The sequence below is a fragment of the Somniosus microcephalus genome, chromosome 27 (genome assembly GCF_052327205.1).
Source record: "Somniosus microcephalus isolate GS21.2 chromosome 27, FLI_Smic_1.0, whole genome shotgun sequence".
NCBI classification, from domain to species: domain Eukaryota; kingdom Metazoa; phylum Chordata; class Chondrichthyes; order Squaliformes; family Somniosidae; genus Somniosus; species Somniosus microcephalus.
This window is the reverse complement of record NC_141013.1, coordinates 25,546,632-25,569,182: the sequence shown is the minus strand read 5'-3', so window position 1 is coordinate 25,569,182 and position 22,551 is coordinate 25,546,632. Positions and strand designations below refer to the sequence as shown.

The following is a 22,551-nucleotide window of genomic DNA, read 5'->3' as shown; positions in this document are numbered from 1 at the left end:
GCCCCCCGCTGCCTGGACCAGTTAATGGCAACTTTGGCCAGATCCAGGAGCAGTCCTACGAGGAGGTCCTCAGAAACTGGTCTTGCAAGAATTTGTGCCTGCAGTATGCAGCAAGCAGAATCATTTCCATTTGCAAACAAGTAGGGGCTGCACGGTGGAGAATCGAGGCTTGGTTCCTGCTTTAAAAAGTTTCAAAAAGCACTGGCACAAAGACTGAGCCCCCAACTCCTACACCATCAGCCTGAAACTCTGACAAATGGTATTTAAGACAGACAGACTTGTATTGACATAGCGCACCTCAAACATCTCGAAGTGCTTCATATAGAATTAATTACTGTTAAGTGCAATTACTCTACGTACCCAAACCCAAGATCCCCCACAAGCAACAATGAGATGAATGTTGACCAAGACTACCTTTTAATTACATAGAAACATAGAAGATAGGAGTAGGAGGCCATTCGGCCCCTCGAGCCTGCTCCGCCACTCAATGCGATCATGGCTGATCATCCAAATTCAGTACCCTGTCCCTGCTTTCTCCCCATATTCCTTGATCCCTTTAGCCTCAAGAAATATATCTAACTCCTTCTTGAATATATTTAATGAATTGGCCTCAACTGTCTTCTGTGGTAGAGAATTCCACAGGTTCACCACTCTCTGGGTGAAGAAATCCCTCCTCATCTCAGTCCTAAATGGCTTACCCCTTATCCTTAGACTGTGCCCCTGGTTCTGGACTCCCCTGCCATCGGGAACAGCCTTCCTGCATCTAGTCCTGTTAGAATTTTTAAAGTTTCAATGAGATCCCCTCTCATTCTTCTAAACTCCAGCGAGTACAAGCCCAATCAACCCAATCTCTCCTTATATGTCATTCCTGCCATCCCAGGTGTCAGTCTGGTGAATCTTCGCTGCACTCCCACCATGGCAAGAATATCCTTCCTCAGATAAGGCAACCAAAACTGCACACAATACTCAAGATGTGGTCTCACCAAGGCCCTGTACAACTGCAGCAAGACATCCTTGCTCCTGTACTCGAATCCTCTCGCTATGAAGGCCAGCATACCATTTGCCTTCTTAACCGCCTACTGCGCCTGCAAGCTTACCTTCAGCGACTGGTGCACAAGGACACCCAGGTCTCGTTGCACTTCCCTTCTCCCAATCTATTGCCGTTCAGATAATAATCTGCCTTCCTGTTTTTGCCACCAAAGTGGATAACCTCGCATTTATCCACATTATACTGCGTCTGCCATGCATCTGCCCAATCGCCTAACCTGTCCAAATCGTACTGGAGTTTCTCTGTATCCTCCTCACAGCACACACGCCCACCCAGCTTTGTGCCGTCTGCAAACTTGGAGATATTACATCTAGTACCCTCGTCTAGACCATTAATATGTATTGTGAATAACTGGGGTCCTAGCACCGATCCCTGCAGTACCCCACTAGTCACTGCCTTCCACTCGGAAAAAGACCCGTTTATTCCATCTCTTTGCTTCCTGTCTGCCAACCAGTTTTCATCCAAGTCAGTACCTTACCCCCAATCCCATGTGCTTTAACTTTGCACGCTAATTCTCTTAATTGGCTTTGGGTTGCCTTTATTTCTTTGTGCAACAATGACCGAAGGTGTTGTCTTGTTGTGCATAGCAGCCTTGAAAAGGAGGAAGAGAGTCTGCACTTGCAATTCTTTACACACTGAATTTCTTAGCTTGGCATTGTGCCTAGGGAAAGTTCCAAGATATCAAAAGCCACCAGGCCTTCATCTGAACATCACTTTGGGACATCCTTCAGCCACGTCATCCAGGGATGGTGTGGGGAGACCCAAAACAGGATGAGCACAATGGGTCAAGTACATTATGGCTTCTGTGTTTTGTTTAAAGGGTCTTCTGTAAAGTGGCTTTCAAAACCTCCTCGCCAGGTCTGCTAATACAGTAATACAGGATGCTATGTTTAGTGAAATGATCATCGCCTTCTGGTTCTGTACATGGATTGCAAAGACACACCATCATCTTTGTGTTTCCATTAATATTAAGTCAGCCAGTTGAAGCTCATTTTATAATTAGGGAACGAGCTATTTTAAAGAGATCACAAGGTGGGACAGTGGGTCTGTGCAACTGCATTTCCAGCCAGCTGTGCTTTGAATGATAGGATGCAAGTTCTTGTCTCGACTATGCCACCAGGGAGAATGCTGAATAGATGCCAAGCATTTCTCAGACACGGGGAGTAATTGGCCTCAGATGCACTCTAAGAGCTGTGGAGTTGCACTATTAAGAGATACATGAGCAACGTGTGTGAGATTCACACCACAGCTCAGCTTGGGACCACTGCATAGAGCCATAAAAAAACGAAGGAGGAAATGGCAAAATTAGATTCTTTACTCTAAAGTACACTCAAGTGTGAGCTCCTTCAGTCACCATTCCCATTTGGACAATGAATTGTGATCGAATTCTGTGCCATGTACATAACCAGATGGTAGTAACCCATCCAGAGTATTCAGGCTGCGGAGAGTACTTTCTGTATCATGGGAACTCTAACACAACAGGGTTTAAAAAAATTAAATCTAAAGAGGTTTGCTTGGCCTTTCCATTCTTCCACGCGTGTGCAAAGTGCAGTCTCCATGCTGCGAAGGAGTCTCTCTCGCACTGAAAGTGGGGAGAATAAACTGGCTCCCAAAAGCAAACATTTTCCCTTGAAGACTTTCTGCCTGCTGATCTGGCTGGACTCAAAAGAAAACAGCGGACTCCCCAGCCCCCACGTGTACACCGCGAACAAGCACCAGAAAGCTGGACGGTAGTGGTGGAAGCGGAGACACGCAATGTTTTCAAGGGGAGACTGGATAGGCACTTGAGGGAAATAAACTTGCAGGGTTACGGGGATAGAGCGGGGGAAGAGGTCTGACTGGATTGCTGCACAGCGAGCCGGCACGGACTCGATGGGCCGAATGGCCTCCTTCTGTGCCGTTATGACTCTGTACCTCCGTTCAATAAACGCAAGGTTGGTAATTATGTGCTGCTCTTAGCATCATTTTAAAATGGGAGATATTGGGGGAAGAGCTCTCTGTACCAACATGGAGGTGCGACTACAAAATATACAGTGCTTCCGCTCCCTCCCTCCCCCACCTCTTTGCTTCACCCCTTTATTAAACTCCAAAGGAACCAATGTACAAGGTGTGGCCCATTTGGAACAGCCAGATCCAAACGATAACTATATATTTCCTTCAACTGCCATACTTCATTCTCCGCCGATGCGACCAATGGGCCGGTTTCACTAACAAAACAGAAACGTTCCAAGTGTTCAGATCCAAAAGCAGAAAACGATATAATATTTTTAAAACACATATTCTTCAGTTAAACGAAGGCAGCCAAGTCCTGTAAATAGTTTCCTCTCAGGATAAAGGGTGCATTGTCTTCCTGAGTGTGTGTTTGGCACACCTCTCTCCATTCAGTGTCAACAGTGTTAGAACTCGTTGTACTCTGAGAAATCTTATTGTAGCAAAAATGATATATAGGTCTTCTCCCTCACCTAATAAAAAGACTTGCATTTCACAACCTCAGGGCGCCCCAAAGCGCTTTAAAACCAATTAAGTACTTTTTGAAGTGTGGTCACTGCTGTAATGTAGGAAACACGGCAGGCAATTTGTCCCACAATCAGCAATGTGAAAACAACCAAATCATCTTGTTTTAGTGACGTTGATTGAGGGATAAATATTGTCAGAACTCCACTGCTCTTCTTCGCAATAATGCCATGGGATCTTTTACATCGACCTTGGTTTAACGTCTCATCCGAAAGACGGCACCGCCGACAGTGATGCACTCCCTCAGCACTGCACTGGAGCGGCAGTCTAGCTTTTGTGCTCAAGTCTCTGGAGTGGGACTTGAACCCACAACAATAAAGTTTGCTCAACACATTTTTATGAAAAGAAAGCCCCCTTTATAAGGCGTACCAGGGGTACAGTAGCATAGTGGCTACGTTACTGGACTAGTAATCCAGAGGCCTGGACTAATAATCCAGAGACACGAGTTCAAATTCCACCACGGCAGCTGGGGAATTTAAATTCAGTTAATTAAATACATTTGGAATTAAAAAGCTAGTATCAGTAATGGGGACCATGAAACTACCAGATTGTCAGGAAAAACCCATCTGGTTCACTAATGTTCTTTTGGGGAAAGAAATCTGCCATCCTTACCCGGTCTGGCCTATATGTGACTCCAGACTCACAGCAATGTGGTTGACTCTTAACTGCCCTCTGAAATGGCCTAGCCAGCCACTCAGGTGCAACAAACCGCTATGACAAAGTCAGCACTGTGGAACTACCCTCACAAGAGGACTGCAGCGGTTCAAGACGGCGGCTGACCACCACCTTCTTAAGGGCAATAAATGCCAACCTTGCTAGTGACGCCGACATCCTGTGAACGAATAAACTTTAAAAAAAATAGCAAATATGGAAGACGGTGCCATTTCCAATAGAAATAGATGCGAATGAAGGGAAAGGTGAATGATGTCAATAGACATCTAAACCTGTAGGACTTTCCAGCACTGGGACCTGACAGTTTAGAGGCGGATCCGGACTCAGATGGTATCAGGCACAGTCAGCTGAATGCATCTTTCATTTTTGCCTTCTGATCTGAAGGGGCCTGCTATTAAAAAAGGGCATATTCACTGAGCAAGTAAACATCATGCTCAAATGACAAATGAGAAACTACATGAATTATAACTTCGACAATTTAGCTCTACAATTTCTTGAACTCAACAACAACCTGCATTTATATAGCGCCTTCAAATGTAGTAAAAACGAGCGTTATCAAACAAAATTTGACACCGAGCCAGATAAGGAGATATTAGGACAGGTGACCAAAAGTTTGGTTGAAGAGGTAGGTTTTAAGGAGCCCGTCTTAAAGGAGGTATGAGAGAGAGGTAGCGAGGCTAAGTATCCGCGGATTCCAGCACTGAATTTCTGATGCTAACCCAGAATTGTGTACTCCTCTATTTCTCCAAAAATGGTCCTCTGCTACATGCAGAGGTGAAGGTCAGGTATGCAAATTAAAAACAGTCACCTTGAGACGGAGTGACATTTTTTTCCCCTGTAGAATCGTTGCCTGACAGCAACTGAGATCAGTGGGATAGGCAGCATTGTTCGCCAGACAAAACAAAACTATATTCACAGCAATGTTCCCTTTAAGTTGCGTGGCTGCGCATTGCTCCGGACCTCCCACACAGCCGGCTCACCGGCTTTTAAAGGGAAAAAAACGCGCACGCGAGGAATTTTGAACAGGCCGCGTAGCCCGATAAAGGGGCCGCGCCCGAATAAAATTTAGAGGGAGCATTGATCCACAGGTCCATTTTTCTAATAAGAATTTCACAATAAGATTCAAATAGAAACATTACTTCCATTAATCTGATAATTCAAATAAAGCAAATGAAAAGATACAAGAGCCGGTTATGTGTCGCTCGTCTAACAATGACTTTGCTACTATTCACTGCAAAATCCCGGTGAACATTTAAAAGCACACTCCCAGCTAATCGGTTTTCACAATTCGAGTTGCAGAACGGACGAGCTCTGGAAGAATGTCTGTTGTTTTGGTTCCATCCAGTGACCTAAGGCACGCTCTTTCGAAGGAGCACTATGAACCCCACCTCCTCCACCATGCCTATGCCCCTTGACGGAGACCACAACTTGCCATCATACAATTACCAAATAACCCTGTCCACGGCACATAGTGTTTTCTGCCAAAAATGGACAGGCAGGAGATCCCGACTTGGAAACAGAGCGCACTTATCAGCAGTTCCAGCCAGATGGTAGGGCTCAGCACTCAGGAACACGAGACGACCATTTGGCTCCTCGAGCCTGTTCCGCCATTCAACGAGATCGTGGCAGATCTGTGACCTAACTCCATGCACTCGCCTTTGCCCCGTATACCTTTGGTTAACAAAAATCTATCAATCTCAGATTTAAAATTAACTATTGATCTAGCATCAACTGCCGTTTGTGGAAAAGAGTTCCAAACTTCTACCATCCTTTGCGTGTAGAAGTGTTTCCTAACTTCACTCCTGAAAGACCTGGCACTAATTTTTAAGACTACGTTCCCTAGTCCAAGACTCCCCAACCAGTGAAAATAGTTTCTCTCTATCTACCCCATCAGTTCCCCTATCTTGAAAAGCTTGATCAAATCACCCCTTAACCGTTGAAATTCCAGGGAATACAACCCTAGTTCGTGTAATCACTCCTCGTAATATAACCCTTGGAGTCTGGGTATTATTCTGATAAATAAAAGCTCCACTCCCTCCAAGGCCAATATATCTGATGAAAGCTCATCGGCCTGAAACATCAACTCTGTTTCTCTCTACACAATGCTGCCTTACCTGCTGAGTATCTCCAGCATTTTCTGTTTGTATTTCCAATATATCCTTCCTAAGGTGTGGTGCCCAGAACTCAATACAGCACTCCAGGTGTGGTCTAACCTAGGCCTTTGTATAGCTGTAGCATCACTCAGCACTCTTTCTTTGTCCCATCTGTGCTCAGTGACCCAGGCACAGGTTCTATTACCTACCTGAAGCTGAACTCACAATGTTTATTCTTTATATATGTTGGTTGACTGGCAGGATTGGGATGGAGGGAAAGAAGAGGGGGGAAAAGAACAGTAACTTACTCTGCAATAGTGACCAGATATTAAACCATGCACTTTGTTTTTTTTACATTGGACTAACCAACCAAAACTACAAATATTTTTGCAAAGTCCATTACTAATAACTACAAGAGACAAGCCCTCCTCACCACCTTTTTCTCCCCATCTATCCTGAGGCAGTAAATCACACTGGGCTATGGTTCCACGCCACCAACAGCCTTCCATTACCTCACCCCAATTGCCATTCTTCATTCAAGTCCAGAACCAGGAGAGTCCAGAACCAGGGGTCATAGTCTAAGGATAAGGGGTAAGCCATTTAGGACAGAGATGAGGAAGAATTTCTTCACCCAGAGAATGGTGAACCTGTGGAATTCTCTACCACAGAAGGCGGTTGAGGCCAAGTCTTTAAATATATTCAAGAAGGAGTTTGATATATTTCTTAGAGCTAAAGGTATCAAGGGATATGGGGAGAAGGCAGGTACGGGGTACTGAGTTTGGATGATCAACCATGATCACATCGAATGGCGGAGCAGGCTCGAGGGGCCGAATGGCCTACTCCTGCTCCTATCTTCTATGTTCCTATGTAAGTCCAGACATCGAGTGTTGACAGACTGCTCAACTGTGATGGGTTTCATGACCAAGTCTCATTTTATGCTTGCCCTCCAGTAGTATTTTAAAAAAATATTAACACTCAGGGGAGCCCTGTCACACTTTGTAAGAAAACAGTGCCAGCTACTCAAGGAAAGAATTGGTACCATTGCCGGAAAGATTCGATAGTATATCTTCAACAGCACCTCCCAAACCCACAACCTCTACCAATAGAAGGACAAGGGCAGCAGGCACATGGGAACACCACCACCTCCAAGTTTCCCTCCAAGTCACACACCATCCTGACTTGAAAATATATCGCCGTTCCTTCATAGTCACTGGGTCAAAATCCTGGAACTCCCTCCCTAACAGCACTGTGGGAGTACCTTCACCTCATGGACTGCAGCGGTTCAAGGCTCACCGCCACCTTCTCAAGGGCAATTAGCGATGGGCAATAAATGCTGGCCCTGCCAGCGATGCCCACATCCCAGGAACGAATAACAAAAAAATCTACAGCAGCAAAAATAACACCATAGTAAGTTATTATAAAATTACAGAAATATTCAATAAATCTAATGACCTCTGCTATTCCCTCAAGAATACCTCAGAGCCCAGTTTGACCATCTGTGCCCTACAGGGGTCATGGGGCAGTGGGCGGAAGTGGGAACCTTCCCTAGTCCAGGTCTGCTCGGTCTAGTTGCACCTTCCGGACCATCACCCAGCAGAGATTAGGTAACCTCACAGGGACGAAGGAGCAGAGCTTTCTAGGTCTGTACAGTTCACCACCAGACCAGGTGATACTGTCACTAACGCAAGTCCTTATGGAAGCTTAGAAAAAGACTGTTTGGTTTAAAACGGTAACAATCAACAAGGATTTACTGCCTGTGTCGCCTTTTCATCACTATACCGCTAGTCTGACTTTCAAAAATACACGCTGGACGCACTGTGTGCAGTTTCCAGTATTGACACCATTACCCAATTTGTCTCAAATAAAAACCTATTAAAACACTAAGCCCCCTTTCAGTTCATCCAGGTACAATTCAGGTTTATTTGGCCTTTATGAAAAGAACCTTCATACTGTAATAAACTTTAAAAATGAAATGCGATTACTGCAATCATTCATATTCCCAGAAACAGGAATAAGCAGTGCTCCAGCTCGAGTTACAGACTGGTATTTCGAACACGGCAGCACGAGATTACTGAACAAGAGCTGGCCAGCACTCTCAGTCTGCACTCTGAAAAATGCAGCATTTAATAAATCTACTCAGCACCCAATCTACAAAACTTTGCACGGTGTGCACCGTATGCAATAAGAAATAAAACATTTGAAGTACTTAAACGCTTTAAGATCAGGAATTTTATTATGGATATGGGGCAGGGAAAGGGTTTAGAAAAGGAAAGCAAATTGGAAAGCCGGATCAGGTTGAGGGAAGCAAGAAACAGCTGCAAAACCCGACAAACCAACAAAAGTAAAGCCTCAAACAATCTGCTTTACTTTTCCACAAGGCTTTTAAAAAAAAAATCATTGCTCCGAAACTAAAACCGCTCCAAGGGTTTGTTTACAAGTCTGACTTGGCAAGAGCAGCAGTGGGGTCAAGGGCCTGGAGATGATCTGTACTTTCACTGTTAGCTTGTAGAGATTACCAATCTCTTCCAAATCATCAGGATCAACTGCAAACCAATACGGTGGGAATATTGGCCCAGTAATTCCTGTCACAACGCGCGAGTACGGACGGGGTACTCACGCGTGTGCCCGGAGGAATTGCCGGTTTTCAGCATGCACAGCGCATGCGCTGAAAACCGGCATTTCCTGTCCTCTGACCCAAGGGGTTAAGAGGCAGAACGCGTGCGACTGCACAGGCAGCGCGTGCGCGCTGAAATTCCTTTTTTTTTCTCCAGAGTTGCCCGAGTGTAAAGGCCTCCGGTTTTTACGCTGGAAAAACCAGACGTAAGTATTTAGTTTTACAGGTAAGTGGTCTTTTAGTACAATTTAGAATTTTTTTTCCCCACAGGTTTATTATTTTTAAAGAATTTACAGTAAGGTAAGTTTAGTTTTAGACCCTATTTTTTAAAAATTTATTTTTTTCAAAAATTTGATTGTTTAAAATATTTTTTTAAACTTATTTATAGTTAATATAATCAGTGGGATGTTTTTTAAAATTTTATTTAAAGTTTAAGTAGTGTTTTGGCAGCCCATACTTTTCATGAGTTTGACAGTTCTTACTGTCAAACTCATGAATGAAGTTTCCCCTCCCCTGATTGGCTGCACAGTGCTCACCTGATCCCAGCCGGCACATCGCACTAACTACGCCGCTGGATCAGGTAAGCACATCGCGCCGACATCTGAACCGGGCCTGTGACAGGAAATGCAAGCAGGCCCGGGCTTCAGATGTCGGCGCGCCGGGTGAGTGCACATCTGGGGCTTGCACGCGCGGCAAGCTCCCGATCCTAATTTCAGGGCCATTGTGTTTAATCAGAGTTTAAGACGGAATATAACACACTAGTTATACAGCAAAAGCGGTCCCAATCGGACAGACGGCTGGCTTGCACAAACAGTTCTCTGGCTTACGGCCTTTCTCCCTCTCGTCTAGAACCTCCAAGAATGGGTTGAGTCCACTCCCGGGAGAGTGTTAGACCAGCCCCACTCTTGTATGGCTCGCCCCTCCGCTATCTGTGCTAAGGGCTTTTCAGGTCTTTCCCTTATTCTCTTTTTAGGGGTGGGGAAGGCCATTTAACCTATAGAGGTTCCCCAAAAATCTCAGTGCCCAATGACACTTGGAATTCTTTGTCTCAATTCTTAGGTGAAAGCCCTCAAAGGGGTCTCATGTCCTTTGCCAATTTATCTTTCTTGTTTGTACATTTTGAAGGTTCCTCCATTGGAATTCATCTTATCTCTCTTTGTCCCGATCCTCCCTGGCACAGCAAGTACAAGGCCCGACCACGTCAGCTGTGGCTCAGTGGGTAGCACACTCACCTCTGAGTCAGAAGGTTGTGGGTTCAAGTCCCACTCCAGGGACGTGAGCACATAAAGCTAGGCTGACACTCAGTGCAGTGCTGAGGGAGCGCTACACTGTCGGCAGTGCCGTCTTTCGGACGAGACATCCGAGGCCCCGTCTGCTCTCTCAGGTGGATGTAAAAGATCCCATGGCACTATTTTGAAGAAGAGCAGGGGAGTTCTCCCCGGTGTCCTGGCCAATACTTATCCCTCAACCAACATCACTAAAACAGATTATCTGGTCATTGGCTGCTGCGTTTCCTACATTACAACAGTGAATCCACTTCAAAAGTACTTCATTGGCATAAAAGGCGCTATATAAATGCAAGTCTTTCTCTCGTACCCTCGTCATCAAGGGGCCCACGTCAGTGTTGTCTTGCTCATTCTGCCGTTATCCAAACCATCTCCCTTTAATCTAACAGACTGTTCCATCCTGAGATGGATACCTTAACTCCCTTAAATTCCTCTTATTCTATGTCTTTTATACCAATTAACTTTTAATTATCTTCGCAGTTATTTATTTATTTTTTTATTCATTCCTGGGATGTGGGCGTCGCTGGCAAGGCCAGCATTTATTGCCCATCCCTAGTTGCCCTCGAGAAGGTGGTGGTGAGCCGCCTTCTTGAACCGCTGCAGTCCGTGTGGTGAAGGTACTCCCACAGTGCTGTTAGGGAGAGAGTTCCAGAATTTTGACCCAGCGACGATGAAGGATCGACGATATACTTCTAAGTCAGGCTAGTGTGTGACTTGGAGGGGAACTTGGAGGTGGTGGTGTTCCCATGCGCCTGCTGCCCTTGTCCTTCTAGGTGGAAGAGGTCGCAGGTTTGGGAGTTGCTGCAGTGCATCTTGTAGATGGTACACACTGCAGCCACTGTGCGCCGGTGGTGGAGGGAGTGAATGTTTAAGGTGGTGGATGGGGTGCCAATTAAGCGGGCTGCTTTGTCCTGGATGGTGTTGAGCTTCTTGTATTGTTGGAGCTGCACTCATCCAGGCAAGTGGAGAGTATTCCATCACACTCCTGACTTGTGCCTTGTAGATGGTGGAAAGGCTTTGGGGAGTCAGGTGAGACACTCGCCGCAGAATACCCAGCCTCTGACCTGCTCTTGTTGCCACAGTATTTGTGTGGTGGGTCCAGTTAAGTTTCTGTTTAATGGTGACCCCCCCCCCCAGGATGTTGATAGTGGGGGATTTGGCAATGGCAATGGCATTGAATGTCAAGGGGAGGTGGTTAAACTCTCGCTTGTTGGAGATAGTCATTGCCTGGCACTTCTGTGGCACGAATGTTACCTGCCACTTATCAGCCCAAGCCTGAACGTCGTCCAGGTCTTATTGCATGCGGGCATGGACTACTTAATTATGAGGTCTGGAGCCGAGTGGACATGGCCCAAACAAAACTGTGCATCAGTGAGTAGGTTATTGGTGAGTAAGTGCTGCTTGAGAGCACTGTCGACGACACCTTCCATCACTTTGCTGATGATTGCGAGAAGAGAGATGGGGCAGTAATTGGCCAGATTGGATTTGTCCTGCTTTTTATGAGCAGGGCATACCTGGGCAGTTTTCCACATTGTCGGATAGATGCCAGTGTTATAGCTGTACTGGAACAGCTTGGCTAGAAGCGCGGCTAGTTCTGGAGTACAAGTCATGGTTATTAGTACGATAGAAGGTTATTAGAATTGATAGAAGAAATGTAGGCATTGGTCAAATTAGAGATACATAAACAAAGTTGAAATCCTAACTGGAGAACAGCAGATAGCTAGCTTGAAAGCAAGATTATTTATGACCGTCACAGTACAGAATCCTCTGCAGGGAACCAAAACAAACAAATTCTAACCATCTATCCAGTTATTCTAACAGTAGTCTGAAGAGAAATAACAACAGCAAATGCTGGAAATACTCAGCAGGCCAGGCAGCATCCGTGGAGAGAGAAACAGAGTTAACGTTTCAGGTCTGGGACCCTTCATCAGAACTGGAAATGTAACAGATATTAAGCAGGTGCAGAGACAGGGGGGGGGGGGGGGGGGGGTTAGGAGGGGAGTAGAAAGAACATCCTGTACTTTTGTAAGAGGCAGGAAAGATAAAATGTTGCAAATGGGAATGGCGAAAATCATACTGCATGAAAAATGGGGGCAGGGATAATTATCTGAAATTGTTGAACTCAGTGTTGAGTCCGGCAGGCTGTAAAGTGCCCAATCGAAAGAGGAGGTGCTGTTCCTCGAGATTACGTTGAGCTTCATTGGAACAATGCAATAGCCCGAGGACAGAGAGATCAGAGTGGGAGTGAAGCGGTGAATTAAAGTGACAGGCAACCGGAAGCTCAGGGTCACCCGTACGGACTGAACGGAGGTGTTCCGCAAAGCGGTCGCCCAATCTGTGTTTGGTCTTCCCAATGTAGAGGAGACCGCATCGTAAGCAGCGAATACAGTATATTAAATTGCAAGAAGTACAAGTAAATCGCTGTTTCACTTGGAAGGGGTGTTTGGGGCCCTGGACAGTGGGAAGGTATAAGGGCATGTGTTGCATGTCCTGCGCTTGCACGGGAAGGTGCCAGGTGAAGGAGCAGGGCTGTTGGGGGTGATTGAGGAGTGGACCAGGGTGTCGCGGAGGGAGCGGTCCCTTCGGAATGCTGAAAGGGGAGGTGAGGGGAAGATATGTTTGGTGGTGGGATCATGTTGGAGGTGGCGGAAATGGCGGAGGATGATCCGTTGAATGTGGAGGCTGGTTGGGTGAAAGGTGAGGACAAGGGGAACCCTATCGTGGTTCTGGGAGGGAGGGGCAGGGGTGAGAGCAGAAGTGCGGGAAATAGAACGGATACGGTCAAGGGCCGTGTCAACCACGGTAGAGGGGAATCCTCGGTTGAGGAAAAAGGAAGACATGTCAGAAGCACTAGTATGGAAGGTGGCATCGTCAGAACAGACGCGGCGGAGACGGAGAAACTGGGAGAATGGAATAGAGTCCTTACAGGAGGGGGGGGTGGGAGGAAGTGTAGTCCAGGTAGCTGTGGGAGTCGGTGGGCTTGTAGTGGATGTTTGTTGAAAGCCGATCGCCAGAAATGGAGACGGAGAAGTCAAGGAAGGGAAGGGAAGAGTCGGAGATGGACCATGTGAAGATGAGGGCAGGGTGGAAATTGGAAGTGAATGAACTTATCCAGTTCAGGGCGAGAGCAGGAAACGGCACCAATACAGTCATCGATGTACCGGAAAAAGAGGTGAGGGAGGGGACCTGAGTAGGACTGGAACAAAGAATGTTCCACATATCCCATGAACAGGCAGGCATAGCTAGGGCCCATGCGGGTTCCCATAACAACACCTTTAATTTGGAGGCAGTGAGTGGAGTCAAAGGAGAAGTTGTTCAATGTGAGAACAAGTTCAGCCAGGTGGAGGAGGGTGGTGGCGGATGGGGACTGGTTGGGCCTCTGTTCAAGGAAGAAACAGAGCGCCCGAAGGCCGTCCTGGTGGGGGATGGAAGTGTAGAGGGATTGTACGTCCATGGTGAAAAGGAGGCGGTTGGGGCCAGGAAACTGGAAACTGTTAAAGTGGCGGAGGGCGTCAGAAGAGTCGCGGATGTAGGTGGGAAGAGACTGGACAAGGGGAGAAAAGATAAGAGTCAAGATAGGAAGAGATAAGTTCCGTGGGGCAAGAACAGGCTGAAACGATGGGTCTACCAGGGCAGTCCTGTTTGTGGATCTTGGGAAGGAGGTAGAAGCGGGCTGTGCGGGGTTGGGGGACTATGAGGTTGGCGGCCATGGAGGGAAGATCTCCAGAGGAGATGAGGTCAGTGACACACTTGGAAACAATGGCTTGATGTTTGCTAGTGGGGTCATGGTCCAGGCAGAGGTAGGAGGAGGTATTGGAGAGTTGGCGTTCAGCTTCCGCACGGTAGAGGTCGGTTCGCCAAACAACAGCACCACCTTTATCAGCAGGTTTAATGATAATGGTTACAAATATTACAAGGATTACAAATATCTCCTCGATATTCATCATTCTTCAAACTCAGTAACCAGTCTGAAGAGACTTTTTGTCTCAAGTTCTAAAACCATCATGTAAACACAGCATTAGTCGCGTCACAACTTTATCCGCATAACCATATACATTTTGGACACCACTGATTCTAACATACTCCCCACCTTGGAGAGGGAGAAAACTCTATTTTGACCTCAAATTTTGCATACATCGTACCAGCTTTAAATTCAATTGGAGGGTCAGACGTTTCAAATAGCAAGACATCAGAATAAGGACTATTAAGACCAGACACTGGGCAATCACTAGGCCTGCTGATATAATTCGTGCCCAGGGATGCTGGCTGGCATTATAGGCTACTCCCCACCACTCCTGGTCCCTTAATTTACTTATTGCTTTCTCAACTTGGGCATTAGTTAGTGGGGAGACTCAGAAATGAAGATGTCCCCCTTTCTTAAAGTCCACTCCTTTGAGGGGGTCCCCTCACACAGGTTCAATTCACTGTTCCGGATCCAGTTCTGCCGCACCTGGGGTCTCCTCTTGTTTGTTGCTTCAGATCTTCTCTTTCAGTGTGCTCAATTAATTTGTTAGTGCTGGTTAGTCATAGGCATGAGTACACAATTGGCTTATGCATCAAAGTCTTACTACACGGGGTACATATATCAAATACACTATTACAAGTTGGAGAACTACCAGAGCGTGTGAAATAATGGTGTTTTAACATTTGAGACAGAAATACTGCAATTAGTTTACAATGTAACTTCCATATAACAAAAGAAAGCAGAGAATCCAAAGGGGTTAATTAGTCAAATCATAATTTTCCTTCTGTCACTGTCAGAAAATATTAACTTCAAATTAAGAAACTTCAATTTAATAATGCCCAGTATCTAAATTTCATTCAACAATACTAAAGTTGTTGTTTGGTGAACTTAAACAGCTGTCAGTGGAAAGGGTTAACTCCTTTGCAGGTTTGTAAAAAGGTGGAGCAAATATAGTCAGACGCACACAATTGTGTCACTTCACGTAAATTTTTAAAAAAACTTTCCCGATCAAAAGACAGTTGGGTTTTCACAATTGAAAAGGTTAGTTAACTTTAATAATTCCAATTTAATTCAAACCAATATTTTATTAACTAAATACAGAATAGATAAAAAAAACAAAATAGCACATGCTTGCAGAAAACAGTAAATTATCATATTTCTTATTGTCCTTTCTTCAGATGCCTTTTCAAAATGACTATAAAAACACTGAATATAACTGGAGCAAAATTAGTTTTTTTCACATTTAAACAAATCAAATTGCTTTGGAAATTTCACCATCGCAACCGCGACTCCAAGATTAAATCTTAGGCTGAAACTTAATCTTTTGTTAGACAAACCTTTACTTGTTTGCCTCAGCGTTTAGCGTCGAAACATTCACAGGCTTTTTTTTTAAAAAAGGGACACTACACAAAGTAGAAAAGGGACAGAATCTTTCCTTTTCTCCTTTCTTTATTTCATCACAGACTAATTTATTTTCAGATGGGTTAGCATGCAGCTTAGATCCTTTCCCCTCTCTATCTCCCACTTTCTCTCTCCTGCTCTTTATACTTTATTTAAGTTTCTTCGCACTCACTTGGGACAGCTCATCCAAGCGCTTAGAGTACTACATCCGTCCTTTCTCCCTTTTCTTTCAATCGTTGCACTCCCTCCTTCGGCCCGGAGGGTGCGCTGTTGCAGGCAGTCGTCTGCATTACTCCTGCCAGTGCCGTGCTATAATTAGTCGCCAAGAGGTACAGAGGCAACGTCAGCATTCCTCTACCCGCCCCCCCCCACCCCCTTCCTCAAAACGAGCAAACACTACATATGGGAAGATATACTGTTGACAGGTTTGAGGGACAGGCATTCCTGGAACTCAAACCTGCAGCGTTAGGGCTGTAGAGTTAGCACACTGATTAAACTACTGGGCAGTATGGTCTTAACCTTAATGTTAGTCAAATGAGCTGCTGATTCAAAGCACGATTGCAAAAAAAAATTGTTACTTATTTTTCCACTGGCAATGTTTGTCTTGTGTCAGTGTATTACTCTTACTTTGTTTGGACTTCATATTTTAGCGAAACTGCAGAGTATATTCATAGGAATGCTGCCAAATGGCGAAGGTTTTTGAGAAAGTGCACGAGCCCATTACCAAGGCAAAGACTACGAGAGACTGAATAGAATTAAAGACAAAATTTGTCAGCGCTAACCTGTAACCGGTGAAGACATTTAGAAATCAGGATGGTCAAATATATTTTATTGACTGAATTCATCGAAGTGGCCAGTAATGCAATAGCTTCCATTCTTTTTTGAAAATGAAGGCTCCTGCGAAGCACCTTGAGAAGTTTCACTACATTAAAGGCGCTATATAATTACAAGTTGTTGATCAAACATTGCTGCAAACATAAAATACATACTTAAGTATTGATAACACTAATATCAAACATCTCTACAAAACCGAGTAACTTTGGCCAGCCATTAAAACATGCGCGCAAAGAGCCAGCCGACAAACATTTGTAGTCATATCAATCATTGTATTAGTGAAATAACAACAGAAAATGCTGGAAAAACTCGGCAGGCCAGGCAACATCCGTGGAGAGAGAGAGAGAAACAGAAGGCAGAGAGTTGGGATAAATGGTTCATTCTCAGACTGGCAATCAGTAACTAGTGGTGTTCCGCAGGGGTCAGTGCTGGGTCCCCAACTCTTTACAATCTATATTAACGATTTGGAGGAGGGGACCGAGTGTAACATATCAAAGTTTGCAGATGATACTAAGATGGGAGGGAAAGTAGTGAGTGAGGAGGACATAAAAAACCTGCAAGGGGACATAGACAGGCTAAGTAAGTGGGCAGAGATTTGGCAGATGGAATACAATACTGGAAAGTGTGAGGTTATGCACTTTGGCAGGAAAAATCGTAGAGCAAGTTATTATCTTAATGGCAGGAAACTGGAAAGTTCTGAAGTACAAAGGGATCTGGGGGTCCTGGTGCACGAAACTCAAAAGGTTAGTATGCAGGTGCAGCAAGTGATTAAGAAGGCCAATGGAATGTTGGCTTTCATTGCTAGGGGGATAGAATATAAAAATAGGGAGGTATTGCTTCAGTTGTACAAGGTATTGGTGAGACCGCACCTGGAATACTGCATACAGTTTTGGTGTCCACGCTTAAGAAAAGACATACTTGCTCTCGAGTCAGTACAAAGAAGGTTCACTCGGTTAATCCCGGGGATGAGGGGATGGACATATGAGGAGAGGTTGAGTAGATTGGGACTCTACTCATTGGAGTTCAGAAGAATGAGAGGCGATCTTATTGAAACATATAAGATTGTGAAGGGGTTGGATCGGGTGGATGCGGGGAGGATGTTCCCGATGATGGGTGAAACTAGAACTAGGGGGCATAGTCTTAGAATAAGGGGCTGCTCTTTCAAAACTGAGATGAGGAGGAACTACTTCACTCAGAGGGTGGTAGGTCCATGGAATATGCTGCCCCAAAAAGCTGTCGAAGCTACATCATTACATAAATTTAAAACAGAAAGAGACAGTTTCCTAGAAGTAAAGGGTTACGGGGAGCGGGCAGGAATTTGGACATGAGTCTAGGTTCGGATCGGTCATGGCCCTGTGGGTAGCGGAGCGGGCCCAGGGGCCGTGTAGCCTGATCCTGCTCCTATTTCGTGTGTCTAATTCTGTTAGATTCAGGAGATGGTTCTGTGATAGTGGATTGGCGGTCAGGATCAGGTCAGCCATAATCTTATTGAATGGCGGAGCAGGCTCGAGGGGCCGATTGGCCTACTCCTGCTCCTATTTCTTATGTTCTTATGTAAAATTTGTCAGCGCTAACCTGTAACCGGTGAAGACATTTAGAAATCAGGATGGTCAAATATATTTTATTGACTGAATTCATCGAAGTGGCCAGTAATGCAATAGCTTCCATTCTTTTTTGAAAATGAAGGCTCCTGCGAAGCACCTTGGGACGTTTCACTACATTAAAGGCGCTATATAAATACAAGTTGTTGATCAAACATTGCTGCAAACATAAAATACATACTTAAGTATTGATAACACTAATATCATACATCTCTACAAAACTGAGTAACTTTGGCCAGCCATTAAAACATGCGCGCAAAGAGCCAGCCGACAAACATTTGGAGTCATATCAATCATTGTATTAGTGAAATAACAACAGAAAACGCTGGAAAAACTCAGCAGGCCAGGCAACATCCATGGAGAGAGAAATAGAGTCAACGTTTCAGGTCGAAACCCTTTGTCAAGACTGAAGAAGCACAGGAAAGGCCAGTTTGGGCGCTGGGAGAGAACAAAAGAGGTGAAGAGAAGGGAAACTGAAAGTAATGAAGATGAACAAGGTTGAAGAGCCAAACGGAGATCCCGTCAAAGAGAAGAGCAGAGCTTCTTCAAGGTAGGCATTCCTAGAAGAGGTGGGGCAGTGAACCAAACACCAGTACGATAGCAAAATACTGCAGATGCTGGAAATCCGAAATAACAGAAAATGCTGGAAAAACTCAGCAGGCCAGGCAACATCCATGGAGAGAAATAGAGTCAATGTTTCAGGTCGAAACCCTTTGTCAAGACTGAAGATTGTATTCGTGAATCTCTATTACTAAAGGCTCACTAAAAATGCATTTGCATGAATAAAGGTCATTTTGCGACAGAGCAGATTAAATACTAACGCTTGGAGTGTTTCACCCTGCTGGACAGGGTTGGATCTACACCACAACCTACTCTTAACACTTGCAAAAATGCATCAAGCTTTGACAAGCCATTCTTTCATAGCTGCAACCACCTGTAGTCTCAAAAATAAATCTGTAGCCACATTGCATTCCAACTTCACCACTTGAAGGATCCTGGCAAAATAGAAACCAAACAGTACTTTTGTTCAGTGCTACAATGGTCTACACTGTGGCTTGAGCATATATCTGCAGAAGTTATACAAGCGCGTTTGGCAGAGGACTTTATTCATTTACTTCTTGGCTCATCTCCACATCACTGGTTTTGGGGGAAAAAAAGGTTACTGAAATGTCAAAAGTTGCCTTGAATTACCACCGATCCTTGATAGAATAGTTGAGCATGTGCAGCAGGATTACAAGACGTGCAGGAACCTACCCATCACAAGATACTTGTTCCACATTCGACCCGTAAGGCTGAAGCCGTCCTCCACTCAGCAAGCTGAAATCAACCAGGACCCTGGAGGCAGTCTCACACCTCAGGGTTTTAGTGCACGGTGTCATTTGCCGAGTTACACTGCCACTTTTACATTGATGAGCACCCAGTCACTGCATCAAAACAAAAGTGAATGGTTCTGGTCTCCCTATTATAAAAAGGATATAGAGGCACTGGAGAAGGTAAAAAAAATGATTTACTGGAATGATAGCAGAACTGAGGCTAGACAGAACTTAAATCGAAACTGCAGCAGCTCTTTAAGGAGTCTGCACACTTAGCAAAGTTCCCCAAATTACTAAAAGCAGTTATTGTTTGAAACTGACTGCTATATATCTATCTATCTATCAGGAAAGATTGAACAGGCTGGGGCTCTTTCTCTCGAAAAGAGAAGACTGAGGGGTGACCTGACAGAGGTGTTCAAGATTATGAAAGGGTTTGATAGGGTAAACATAGAGAAGATGTTTCCACTTGCCGGCGAGACCTGAACTAGGGGCCAGAAATATAACATAGTCACTAATAAACCCAATAGGGAATTCAGGAGAAACTTCTCAACCCAGAGAGTGGTTAGAATGTGGAACTCGCTGCCACAAGGAGTAGTTGAGGCAAATAGTATAGATGTATTTAAGGGGAAGCTGGATAAGCACATGAGGTAGAAAGGAATAGAAGGATATGTTGTTGGGGTTAGATGAAGAGAGGTGGGAGGAGGCTCATGCGGAGCAGAAACACTGGCATAGACCAGATGGGCCGAATGGCCAGTTTCTGTGCTGTGAATACATTGTAATTAGACACAGCAGAATGGAAACTTTCATCTCACCAGCCATGCTGGATTCAAACCCCTGGTCTCAGGTGAAATAATGTACTAACCGACTGCAATAAGTAAATATTATGCAAAATTATAGTGAATCCTAGCAATGCGGACCTCAGTGCAATTTAACTGCGCAGCCCTCTTCTGCTCAAACTATGCTACAAACCTATTGGAGCAGTTTAAGCAAGCCCCCCGCAATCAAAGCATAGCACAGATTAACAGCTAGACATTGGGCCGAATTTTAGTCTCATTGCTCCCGAAACTGCTAGTATCAAAGTTCACCAGCAATACCCTCAATTTCAATACCACAGATCTTCATTTAAAAATCGCCATCTGTTGAAAACGGTCAGCTCGTCCTTGCCCACAGTGTACTTTGCATGGGTGCATGCAAGTCTAACAGTTGGAGATACTTGACTAGTCTAATGGTAAAAAGAGATAGATAGATATATAGCAGTCAGTTTCAAACAATAACTGCTTTTAGTAATTTGGGGAACTATGCTAAGAGTGCAGACTCCTTAAAGAGCTGCTGCAGTTTCGATCTAGAAAGTGGATGTGCCAGAGTGCAAACAGAACATCTTTGCTTTTATTTTAGTTTATCAGCACTTTTTCTTCATCTTCAGCTGGTGTGTGTGTGTGTGTGTGTGTGTGTGTGTGTGTGTGTGTGTGTGTGTGTGTGGAGGGTTGTGCGGCTAGACCGGGGCAGGTTTGGGGATTCATACACGGAATCCCTTTGCTAACTCCGTTTTCTATTATTCGGTTTAATTGTAGGTTTTGTTTCTTGAGTAGATGCTTTATTTTCTTGCAAATTCCTTTGGTTTAAACTAGGGTCGTGTGGGGGGCGGGGGTGCTTTGTGCAGAGGAGTAACTTTGTATTTTAAAAACTGTTCGCTTTGCAATCTTGCCAGTTTCAGGTAACTGCTGCATAAAGAAAGATTGTGCATTTACACAGCACCTTTCATGACTTCAGGACATCCCAAAGCGCTTTAAAGCCAATTAGGTAGTTTTGAAGTTGTAATGTAGGAAACATAAAGGACCTCACTTTGCAACAATAGATTTTTCATGGTTCTGCAGAATCACTCCGACAGACACCTTGTAGCTTCAAGTTGCTCAGAGAATTTTCTTTTTTTTTTACAATGAGCATACTTTATAAAGCTTCTTTGCTATCCAGTGTGTTTGGCATGTGCTTTGATTCTTTCAGACCCACATTGAGGTGCAAGATCTGTGTTGCATTGCTGGACCCGTTTTGCCTTGGGGGCCAGCGAGCAATTTCATCTGGGCGATGATAATCCAATTTGCATTTAAAATACTGGCAGTAATTACATGGCTATAAATGCAATTTCTAAACTCACTATTTAAATGTTTAACTGTTGAAAGCATCTAATATTTGTTTTCACGAGGAAGGCTAGCATTTGCTGCTGTTTTATGTACAATATATCTGTTCAAAAAAAAACTTTAGATGTCAAACAAAAACCTCCACCACTATGGGGTTTGCTTTGAACTTTTAACGAGAGTGCCCCCTTATTTTGATGACCAGACCGAAGCCAATGTCTAATGAGAGTGTTGTACTCCATGTACTTGTTTTTGAACGGCTAAGGCTGCCTGGAATGCCTGAAGTGTCTCCAATTTGGCAGAACGTTTTCATACTATGGGCAACCCTTCCTGTATACTGGGAAGCACACACCACAACTACAAAACACTGCAACCCATAGGATTTCCACAGATGCCATTACTGAAGTGGAGTCAGGCTGTAGGAGTACCGCTGCTTCACTACGTGTAGTGCACAGTGCTTTTATACACACAGCATATATAGCGAAGAAGGGATTATAATTTAATTCTTCAATCTTGACAGCATGCAATTCAGTGAATGCAATTCGAGCACTGCTCGAGTTTAGTTTTGGTGCAAAGTAGCTGCAGAGAGAGGCGTGACACTCATCAATAGTTGTCATATCTGCCAACACAGCCAGCATTTCAGGGGCTTAGTCAGCACCTGCTGACATAAGTTTCGGCAGATTGGACACCTCTTCCTCCAGTTCAGTTCCTCCCCATGTCTGGTGGCTAATGCAATTCCCTCTTGGTACCATGCCCAGTGCTAACGGACTCAATGGTGAGGTGCACTCCTTCACCTCTGACTCAGTTCTTCCATCCCTCGCGCAGAAAACCACTTACATTTATATCATGCCTTGAATGCAGGAAAACGTCCCGAGGCACTTAATTTCCCGAACCCACAACATCAAAGAAATGCAGCTCCAAACAAACCATTGCGCAAACTGCAGCCTGAAAGCTTGCATTCCATGAAATACTCTGATTTTAATCATGTTTGGTCTTGGGAAATTTAAAAAGGAAAATCGAAAAGGGAATTGCCAATTCAAACATTTATCTACATTCTTGTCTTGAACAGGATTTTGAAT

The 22,551-nt window shown here is 44.7% G+C and overlaps 1 protein-coding gene across 4 annotated transcripts in view; it reads right to left on the bottom strand.

The window, feature by feature from the left end:
• nedd4a (NEDD4 E3 ubiquitin protein ligase a) overlaps positions 1-22,551 on the bottom strand; it is a 137,423-nt gene that overhangs the window by 46,387 nt on the left and 68,485 nt on the right. Inside the window, exon 1 of one of the 4 annotated variants that reach the window (XM_085968763.1) lies at positions 19,282-19,608. The exons of the other annotated variants lie outside the window; for them this stretch is intronic. The gene's annotated coding sequence lies outside the window, so the exon portion shown is untranslated. Of the gene's footprint in view, positions 1-19,281; positions 19,609-22,551 lie in introns of those variants that run through there. 4 annotated transcript variants of the gene reach the window in all.